Raw genomic sequence first — 10,890 nt, forward strand, 5'->3', positions numbered from 1 at the left:
ATGAGCTCCATCCACTTCGGAATCAGCCGATTTGTGCCGGATTGGTGGCAGGTGTCTGAAATGTCAGCGGACGTACACGCATGGGAGGCTCGTTGGTCTAGGGGTATGATTCTCGCTTCGGGTGCGAGAGGTCCCGGGTTCAAATCCCGGACGAGCCCTAGAGGTGGTTACTTTTCCCTTGTCATTTTAGAGAATATAGAGCTTGAAAATCGGGGACCGAGCCTGAAGCCTCAACTACCAGTCGCGTTGCTCCGCTTCAGGTCGGTCCAGGTCTGTGCCTCAGCTGCAAGGGACAAGGATGCTCCTGAGGCTGGCCTGGTCGGCACTTGCCTCAGCCTCGCTGGAGCCCCACGCCCTTCTCCTTCCCAACCCCAGACCAGAGAAGCTGTACCCTCTGCAGCCCGGGTCGCTCAGCTCCACATGGGCTCCGGCTATGGTGGAGGCCGGTGGTTGGGTTCTGAGTGATCGAGTAGTGTGCACGGTCTGGGCGGGCCCTGGAGAGCTATTCGCTCCTCGACCTCCCCTCCTCGCCCTAGAAACCCACATCTCTGCAGGCCAAGGCGGAGTCACAGATGAAGCTCGCTGAGAGCAGGTCAAAGCTGCGTGACCCGATGGCCCCCTGCTGCTCTAGCCAGGAAGGTGCCCAGGAGCCACATATGGCTCTTAAACACTTGAAATATGGCTGGTCCCCTTGAGATGTGCTGCTGTGAGTACAAAATACACATCGGGATTTTGAAGACTTCGTACCAAAAAAATAAGATATCTCATTCTCTCATTACACATGGAAATTAGATTTCGTGTCTACAGTATTGAATAATATACGCACATATGAAAAACATATGTTTTATATCTAAACATATATATTTTATGTTTTTATATATTATATGTAGTATATATGTATCATATAATTATATTAATATGATTATATCATAATAATATAATTGTATTATATAATTATATTTTTCTTTGAGAAGGTGTCGCTCTGTTGCCAGGCTGGAGTGCATTGGCACCATCTCGGCTCACTGCAACCTGTGCCTCCAGGGTTCAAGAGATTCTCCTTCCTCAGCTTCTGAGTAGCTGGGAGTATAGGTGGGTGCCACCACGCCTGGCTAAATTTTTTTTTTTTTTTGAGACGGACTCTCACTGTGTCTTCCAGGCTGGAGTGCAGCAGTGCGATCTTGGTTGGCTCACTGTAACCTCTGCCTCCTGGGTTCAAGTGATTCTCCTGCCTCAGCCTCCTGAGTAGCTGGGATTACAGGCGCCCGCCACCACACCTGGCTAATGTTTTGTACTTTTAGCAGAGACAGGGTTTCACCACATTGACCAGGCTGGTCTCAAACTTCTGACCTCGTGATCTGCCCACCTCGGCCTCCCAAAGTGCTGGGATTACAGGCATGAGCCACCGCGCCCAGCTATTTTATTATTGTTATTTGAGACAGAGTCCCTGTCACCCAGGCTGGAGTGCAATGTTGTGATCTTGGCTCACTGAAACCTCTGCCTCCCGGGTTCAAGTGATTCTCGTGCCTCAGGCTCCCGAGTAGCTGGGACTACAGGGACTCAACAGCACTCCCGGCTAATTTTTTGTATTTTTAGTAGAGACAGGGTTTCACCATGTTGGCCAGGCTGGTCTCGAACTTCTGACCTCAGGTGATCCGCCAGCCTCGGCCTCCCAAAGTGCTGGGATTACACGTATGAGCCGCTGCTCCCGGCCTCGGACAGTTCTTTTAGGGGTAGAGGGAAAGATGACAGGACCAGGCTCCCCATCCCTCATCTGCACCCCACAAATATGGACCCACAAAATTGAGGCTCTCAAAGGCCCCAGCTTACACATCTGTAATGTGAGGATAATGGCAATTAAAAGATTAATTCGAGTATTAAAATTTCTTCATGTTTTGGTAAAGCATATAGAACAGTGCTTGAAGACTTCCACATTAACTCTTGGCTGCCCAGCCTATACATTTCAGACTTGCCCGATCACATGTGCCAATTCATTTAAATAAATCTAGTAAAAATAGCAACACATCCATGCACGTGTACACATAAGCGTCATCCGTCTCAAGTATCTCTTCTAATGGTTTTGTTTCTTCTTTCCAGAGCCTAGCTGATACAGCAAATCCTCTAGGTGTTTGGTATGGTGATTCACCAGCCCAAGAAGAAGTTAAAAAACGGAAAGCCCAGGTCGAAGCCCCAGTGCTGGGGCTGAACGTGAGGGGTCACCCCATACACACTCCCCTCTCGCTGCTGGAAAAACCTGCTGAGGTTAGAGCTGCCCTCAGCCCCTCCCACTTTTTCTTTTCTTTTTTAAACTGCTCGTTTCCTGTCCGGATCGCCTTCCTCCGGGCCCCAAGGCCCGACCACCACGGCAGCATAACAGCCTGCCCCAGTCTGGCTAGCTAGGTGGGTCGAGATGAGACTCCACTCCCCCCACCCCTTACTCTCAGGCATGTGACTTGAGCCCTCTCAGGCATCTCCCTTAAACCTTGGACGTAGGGTTTGAGGGGCGCCCCCTCCTGGCTGAACTCTGGGGTCCTGGAAGAAATAGGACCTCAGCGTGGAGTGAGAACAGAAGAGCCAGGAAAAACAGAGTCCACGGGGCGCCTGAAGCCGCCGCCCGCACAGCCCTGCCAAGGAGGAGACTCGAACCTGGGGAGAAGCAAGTGCTGAGGGCTCAGGGGGGATTCTTTTTTTTTTTTTTTAATTTTTATTTTTTCTGAGACAGGGTCTTGCCCTGTTGCCGAAGCTGGAGTGCGAAGGTGCAATCATAGCTCACTGCAGCCTCAGCTTCCCGAGTAACTGGGACTCCAGGCGCGCGCCACCACGCCCGTCTAATGTTTAAATTTTTATTTTTTGTAGAGACGGGTGTCTCGCTATATTGCCCAGGCTGGTCCCCAACCCCTGGGCTCAAGCGATCCTACCCCCTCGGTCTTCCAAAGTACTGGGATCACAGGCGTGAGCCACCGAACCTGGCTAGGGAATTCTTCTGCAGCCGAACAGCAGCGGCAAAGGCTAAGGGTCCTAGAAAGGAACGGGAAACCGTCACCTGCCCAGGTGGGACGCGAGGCACGGAACCCAGCGCAGGAGGCCGCTGGGTCACGGAGGTTTCCTGTCTGCTTCCCGCCGTCACTGCCGGCCGCCTCCCACCTTCTCCCGGCCCCCTGCTCCCCAGCCCAGCCCAGCCCACCTTCCCCTGGCGGGGACACGGTTTTCCTTCCGGGGCGCCTCGCAGCTCCTGCAGTCCCTCCCTCTTCCCCACCCCCACCCCCATCCTTTGGGCAGGAGTCACAACAATTTCTTGCTCCAGTTTGGCCGCTGCGGCTCTGTGCCACACCCTCCAACGGGGCTGGATGCCCAGGGTCTGCTGCCTCCATGGGATCTGGCTGGGCTCGAAGTCGGGGCTCAGCAAAGGTATTTCGTGTGAATGAGAAATCCACAGGTCAGACCCGCTTCCACGGCCCTGAGTCGGGGCAGGTGCCAGGGCCAGTCACCCTGACACTCAGGAGGTGCCGGCCTGGGGGCGTCCGCGGGTGGGCCTCTGACACAGAGAAAGACCCAGATCCAGCTACCGTCGGGGGCCTCCTGCTGCGCCTCGCCTTTGGGGCAGGCCTGAGGGCAACGCTTACTGCGGAGCAACTGTGTTCTACAGTGTAGTCCCGACACTGAAGACTCCTGGTCCTGGACTCTGCTTTAATCTAGAAATCCACTAAGATAACGTTGGCGTGTCGCCCGGCTAGCTCAGTCGGTAGAGCATGAGACTCTTAATCTCAGGGTCGTGGGTTCGAGCCCCACGTTGGGCGATGCCCTTTTACTGCGAGCCTCACCCGCAAGGACAGCATTGTGAGTTTCTGTTCCACCTGGGTCAATTTTCTTCTCTCAGCCATCTGCCCCTGGCGATGCAAGACTTGGTGAAAGCAGATGCCTGCTCATCCCAGGAAACCATCCTGGGTTCCTGAGCTGGGGGGCGTTTACTGCAAGTATAGCTGTCGACCCCTTATGGGGGCCCATGGACGCGGTTCCTACCTGGAAGACCAGGAGAACAGCAGTTCCTTGCTCTTGTTAGCAGCGGCCGTGAGGAAGCTGCGCACTAAGGTTTTCCTCTTCTGGGACCACAGCAAGACTGTGCCCCATTAAAAGAAGAAAGTCTGAGAACGTGGGCTTGTCCAGCGACTCTCTTGCACCCTAAGGAACAATCATAGCCTAGACCAAGGAGCCACCCATGAAACCTTTCTCCACCCATCTTTGGTCGTCCTTATGCCCGGCTCCACCCTTGTCCAGCAACACTGCTCAGACGCTGATCCCCAGGGGGTCGTGTCATCATGTCAGGGGGTTTGACTAGGGTCCCATCGAGTACAGGGGGCTGGGGATCCCAATGTTCACCAGTTTGGGAGTCCCAGTGTCTACCTTCCCTGTCTCTCCCTTAGATTAAAGGCCTCCAACCCAGGGAGGTGGGTGCCGGATCCTCCCAGAGGTGCCCAGTTCAGTCAGAGGGAGCAGGTCTTTGGGAGGCCAGGCTCTAATAATCTCCCCAGTTGCCTGGCCTCCCTCCACCCTGAAACCACAGGATTTCACAGGATCTGTCCTGTGAAATCTAGGGCAGGGTGTGCCTGCATGCAGAGTTCTGAGGCTGGTGGTGGAGTGGTCAGAGAATGGGATGTTTGGCCGGGTGCGGTGGCTCACTCCTGTAATCCCAGCACTTTGCGAGGCCAAAGCGGGCGGATCACGAGGTCAGGAGATCAAGACCATCCTGGCTAACACGGTGAAACCCCATCTCTACTAAAAATACAAAAAATTAGCCGGGCACGGTGGCGGGCACCTGCAGTCCCAGCTACTCAGGAGGCTGAGGCAGGAGAATGGTGTGAACCCGGGAGGCAGAGCTCACAGTGAGCCAACATTGCACCACCGCACTCCAGCCTGGGGGACAGAGCGAGACTCTGTCTCAAAAAAAAAAAAAAAAAAAAAAAAGAGAATGGGATGTTCAACATTAACAGTAGATGTAGCTAACACTCTTTAAGCTCACCATGCCTAACACTCTTCTAAGCTCTTTACATATTGAATTCCTGGCTTCAAGCGATTCACCTGCCTCAGCCTCCCAAAGTTCTGAGAATACAGGCTGAGCTACCACACCCAGCCCCTTTCCGTGCCTTAACTTGTTCAGTCTTCACTGCTATACCCTTATAAGTGCATTTTCTGACAAAATTGAAAATAGAATATTTTCTTTCTTACTTTTTTTTTTTTTTAATCTGGGCTCCAGAGATCCTCCTGCCTTGCCCTCCCAAAGTGCTGGGATTACACCCAGGCCAAGTTCCCTTTTTTTTTTTTTTTTTTTTTTTTTTTTTTGGAGACAGAGTCTCACTCTGTCCCCCAGGCTGGAGTGCAGTGGCATGATCTTGGCTCACTGCAACCTCCGCCTTCTGGGTTCAAGCGATCCTCCTGCCTCAGCGCCCCTAGTAGCTGGGACTACAGGCGCATGCCACCATGCCCTGCTAATTTTTGTATTTTTAGTAGGGATGGGGTTTCACCACTCCTGACCTCAGGTGATCCACCTGACTCAGCCTCCCAAAGTGCTGGGATTAAAGACGTGAGCCACCGCGCCTGGCCTGAATTTCCTCTTCTTGTAAGGACTCCAGTCATATTGGATTAAGGCCCATCCTAATAACCTCATTTTGTCTTAATTACCTCTTTAAATACCCAGTCTCCAAATACAGCCACATTCTGAGGGACTGAGAGTTAGAACTTCAACATATGGATGGTGGACAGTCACAACTCAGCTCATTAAAGTGAACATTGTGTACATGGTTTAGTATGAACATATGTCTTAAATTTCCTTGAGCATAGGAGTGGAATTCCACTTAGGAATGGAATTTTGGGGTCATTTGGTAGTTCTGTGTTTAACATTTTGAGGCTATTATTCACAGTGGCTGGATTATTTTATATTCCCACCAGCCTGACTGAGGGCTCGTATCCTAGAAAAGTAGTAATAGATTTACATAGATATTTTGCATCAAAAAATATTTATTCTGAGATTATACTTAAAAACCAGGAAACAGGCTGGGCGCGGTGGCTCACGCCTGTAATCCCAGTACTTTGGGAAGCCGAGGTGGGTGGATCACGAGGTCGCGAGTTCGAGACCAGCCTGGCATGGTAAAACTTCGTCTGTACCAAAAACACAAAAATTAGCTGGGCGTGATGGTGCGCGCCTGTAGTCCCAGCTACTGGAGAGGCTGAGGCATAAAAATCGCTTGAACCCGGAAGGTGAAGGTTGCAGTGAGCCGAGATCGCATGCCACTGCACAGCAGCCTGGGCAACAGAGCGAGACTCCGTCTCAAAAAACAAAACAAAACACAACAAAAAACAAATGGAAACAATCTACTTGCCCCAAAATAGGGGATAGATTAAATGAAATTATCATAAATCCAAAATGGAGGATAATGTCATAAAAAATGTTATATAATGATGATCCCATGTGTGTAAAACTCTAGAAAATGCAAAATAATACAGTGACAGAAAGCAGAGAGTGATGGACTGCCAAAACTTACCAAATTGTACACTTTTTTTTTTTTTAATGGAGTCTCACTCTGTTGCCCAAGCTGGAGTGCAGTGGCGCGATCTCGGCTCACTGCAACCTCTGCCTCCCAGGGTTAAGCGATTCTCCTGCCTCAGCCTCCCGTGTAGCTGGGAACAGGCACGTGCCATCACACCGAGCTACTTTTTGTATTTTTAGTAGAGACGAGGTTTCACCATGTTGGCCAGGCTGGTCTCCAACTTGTTAGATATGAGTTCCAAATTTCTTTTCAAAGATTCAATATGTCAGTATGTTCAATTCTTTACCTTCTACTTTTAAACTTAACTTCCTCATAAAGCAACCTTTTTCAATTACCTACTCCACCCTGACTCATTCGATTACCTGCTCTGTAATAACCATTTTTCCCGCCAAACCATTCGCTCCGTCACTCTCTTTAAATTATCCAATCGGAATTAGTTTAACCTGTGCGGTCTAACCCTAGCCAATAGGGGAATGACACAGCAGCAGGGGCCACGTGCGAAAGGGATAAGAACCCCTTCCCCTCCCTTGTCCAAGTGTGCTCTCACCATTGCTCCATCTGTAAGGGTGCACCCTTCTATAGAAGTACCTTGCCTTCCTGAGAATTAAAAACAAAATTTTATATTTTCGGGCTATTTCTTTTGCGGCACCGAAACTTTGTATATAACAAACTCCTGACCTCAAGCGATTCGCCCACCTCCGTCTCCTGAAGTGTTGGGATTACAGGTGTGAACCACCGTGCCGGGCCTACAACCGGCAATTCTTGATCCTTCACACCGACTCTCGCTGTCCTCCAAGATTTTTCCTCTTTACCTATAGAGTCTCCAGGACTCGATCCCCAATCCCTTGCAAGCCCTGCAGGGAAACTGGAGGGCACTGGCTTCCCCACCTTTACTCCCCACAGTTGCTCCTCAGGACCACAGGAACGGAAGGGACCAAGCCCCTAACCTAGAATGTTAGTGATTTTAGAAGGAAAAAACTTTGGGCTTATTCAGGACTAGAACCTGAGATCTCTTACGCCTTATGTGAAAAGCATGCCTGAATCAGGCTTGACGGCACATTCCTATAATCCCAGAACTTGGGTAGTCTGAGAAGGGAGGATTACTTGAGCCCAGGAGTTCAAGACCAGGCTGGGCAACAAAGAGGGACCCCATCTCTACTATTGCTACTGCTACTACAAAAAATAAATTGCCAAGAATTGTGGCTCAGCCTGTAGTCTCAGCTACCTGAGAGGCTGAAGTGGAAGGACTGCTCGAGCCCAGAAGGTCGAGGCTACAGTAAGCTGTGACTGCATCACTGCACTCCAGCCTGGGTGACAAAGTGAGACTCTATCTCAAAATTTCAGAAAAAGCAAAAAAGAAAAGCAGGCCTACTGATCGGTGCCTCTTTCTTTTCCTTCCTTCCTTGCTTCCTTCCTTCCTTTCTTTCTTTCTTTCTTTCTTGAAACGCAGTCTCGTTCTTGTCACCCAGGAGGGAGTGCAATGGCATGATCTTGCTTAACTGCAACCTCTGCCTCCTGGGTTCAAGCGATTCTCCTGCCTCAGCCTCCCAAGTAGATGGGATTACAGGCGCCTGCCACCATGCCTGCCTAATTTTTGTATTTTTAGTGGAGACGGGGTTTCACCATGTTGGCCAGGCTGGTCTCGAACTCCTGATCTCAGACGATCCACCCGCCTCGGCCTCCCAAAGTGCTGGGATTACAGCCTTGAGCCACTGTGCCCGGCCCAGTGCCACTTTCCTCAGTGGGCTCCAAGTGACCTTACAGCTTGACCTATCTCAGAAGGCCAGGTCTGGATTTTGAGTGGTGTTCTTTGCAGCAGCATTAAGGAGCACACCCGAGGAGTTGTGCCAATGTATTTTTCATTATAAACTATCCTAAATAGGCTGAGTGAGGTGGCTCACACCTGTAATCCCAGCACTTTGGGAGACCAAGGCAGGCAGATCACCTGGAGGTCAAGAGTTTGCGACCAACCTGACCAACACAGAGAAACCACATCTGTACTAAAAATACAAAATTAGCCGGGCGTGGTGGTGCATGCCTGTAATCCCAGCTACTTGGGAGGTGAAGGCAGGAAAATCGCTTCAACCCGGGAGGCGGAGGTTGTGGTGAGCCAGGAAGGTGCTATTGCACTCCAGCCTGGGCAACAAGAGCAAAACTCCATCTCAAAAAAAAAAAAAAAAAAAAAAAAACTATTCTGATAAACCGGCCGGGCGCGGTGGCTCTCGCCTGTAATCCCAGCACTTTAGGAGGCAGAGGCAGGCAGATCACCTGAGGCCAGGAGTTCGAGACCGGCCTGGCCAACATGGTGAAACCCCATGTCTACTAAAAACATACAAAAATTAGCCGGCCGTGGTGGCGCGTTCCTGCAATCACAGCTACTCAAGGGAGGCTGAGCAGGAGAATTCCTTGAACCCTGGAGGCAGAGGTTGCAGTGAGCGGATATCACATCACCACACTCCAGCCTGCGTGACAGAGCGAGACTCATCTCAATCAGTAAATCAATCAGTCAATAAACCTCACTGCCCCAGGAATGCCGACACCAAGTCAAGCAGCCCTTCTCTTCCCTGCCGTCCGCTTCCCTGACCTGCTGGGGTTGGGAGGGCACATTCTGTGGCAGGTTGACTGGGTTTCCATGTTTCCATCCCAGATCCTCAATTTTGTCTGAAAATGCAATAATAAGAGTATAGTAGTGAAGATTAAACAAGTTTAGATAAGTAAAGAGCTTACAAGAGTGTTAGGCATGGTGAGCCTAATAAGCATTAGCTACGTCTACTGCTAATGTTGAACATCCTAATCTCTGCCCCCTGGGTCACCATCACCAGCCTCACAACTCTGCAAGCAGGTACCAGCAGCACCACGCTGGCCGTACAAGCAGAGATCCAGTGAAATCTTGTATGCACCCAGAGAGTCCGGGTGGAGGGAGGTTGGGTAACTCAGGAGACCACAGCTGCTCCCTCCGGCTGCACTGGGCACTTCTGGGAGGATCCGGCACCCACCTCCCTGGGCTGGAGGCCTCTAATCAGAGAGGAAGGCAGGAAAGCCAGACACTGGGACTGTCAAACTAGTGAACATTGGGATCTCTATCCCCCTCTACTTGATGGGACCTGAGTCAAACTCTACCTGACATGACCCCCTGGGGATCAGCATCTGGGCAGTGTTGCTGGACAAGGGTGGAGCCAGGCATAAGGACGATGGGAGATAAGCAGAGAAAGGTTTTGTAGGTGGCTCCTTGTCCAGGCTATGATTGTTGCTTAGGGTACAAGAGAGTCCAATCCTGTACAAGCTCAGGTTCTCAGACTTTCTTCTGTTTTAATGAGGACAGCCCTGTTGGGATCCCAGAAAAGGAAAACCCTAGTGGGGGTCTTCCCCAGGGCCTCTGCTAACAAGGAGTGAGGAATTACTGTTCTCCTGGTCTTCCAGATAGGAACCGCATCCATGGGGCAGGAGCCAGGATGGCTTTCTGGAATAAGCAGGGGAGGGCATAACCAGACATTGGTCACTTTAAATCTTCTGCTTGAGTTTCTTCTTTCACCAAGTCTTGCATTGCCAGGGGCAGAAAGCTGGGAGAAAAAGATGTACCTTCATGGTACATCAAAAGGCACGCCCAACGTGGGGCTCGAACCCACGACCCTGAGATTAAGAGTCTCATGCTCTACCGACTGAGCTAGCCGGGCTTCCTTATACGTTTTTTTCCATATCTACAAATGGGCCGAGTGGCCCAAGGGTGGTGGAAACAAAGGGAGGTAATGAATCACCCCGGGAAACCAGGGCGCGCTTGTGGTCCCCCACAACAGGCTCAGTTCGCCACCGACGTCCCCGCTAGTGCAGGATTTCCCTCACCACCCCGCAATCTCCCATAAATGGGGGTGACCTGCCAGAGTCTCCTTCGTCACCGCGCCGGCATATATCTGTGTTCTCCCAATCCGTGCCCTCCGCTGAAAAGGCCTTCTTTCAGAAAGAGAAAAAACATTCTCAGACTGCGACTGCACGCACTTAAAGAGTCAATGACAACCTTGGCAACCTTTTTTTTTTTTTTTTTTTTTTTTTTTGAGGCCACTTGAGTTACAGGGACAGGAGAGTTCTGCTGTGTATGGGCCATCCTTGCAGCTGCAGACAGAAAGCCCAAAGCTCACTGGGACTCACAGAAGCCCTCGCAGGTACTGCTCCGCACTGTAACCTACTGTGGCGTGCATCTAGTTGTTCCCTTTCCATTACCGTGTGCTTCTATATCTAGAACTATTTGGTTCTTTTTTCAATCTAGAAGGTTGGAGGTCCTGATGTCAAATTTTCTTTATTGCCTTTCATTTCTTTAGACACAGTAGGGATAGTTGTATTATAAGTCGGATACACT

The 10,890-nt window shown here is 50.7% G+C and overlaps 3 non-coding genes across 3 annotated transcripts; 2 read left to right on the top strand and 1 right to left on the bottom strand.

Annotated features, from left to right (window-relative positions):
* Positions 1 to 86: 86 nt before the first annotated feature.
* On the top strand, positions 87 to 158 carry TRNAP-CGG (transfer RNA proline (anticodon CGG)). The gene has a single exon. It is a non-coding gene; the product is annotated as a tRNA-Pro (tRNA).
* A 3,563-nt stretch (positions 159 to 3,721) lies between these two features.
* Positions 3,722 to 3,794, top strand: TRNAK-CUU (transfer RNA lysine (anticodon CUU)). The gene has a single exon. It is a non-coding gene; the product is annotated as a tRNA-Lys (tRNA).
* A 6,346-nt stretch (positions 3,795 to 10,140) lies between these two features.
* On the bottom strand, positions 10,141 to 10,213 carry TRNAK-CUU (transfer RNA lysine (anticodon CUU)). The gene has a single exon. It is a non-coding gene; the product is annotated as a tRNA-Lys (tRNA).
* Positions 10,214 to 10,890: the final 677 nt, after the last annotated feature.

The sequence above is a fragment of the Pan paniscus genome, chromosome 18, assembly GCF_029289425.2.
Source record: "Pan paniscus chromosome 18, NHGRI_mPanPan1-v2.0_pri, whole genome shotgun sequence".
In the NCBI taxonomy this organism is placed as follows: Eukaryota; Metazoa; Chordata; class Mammalia; order Primates; family Hominidae; genus Pan; species Pan paniscus.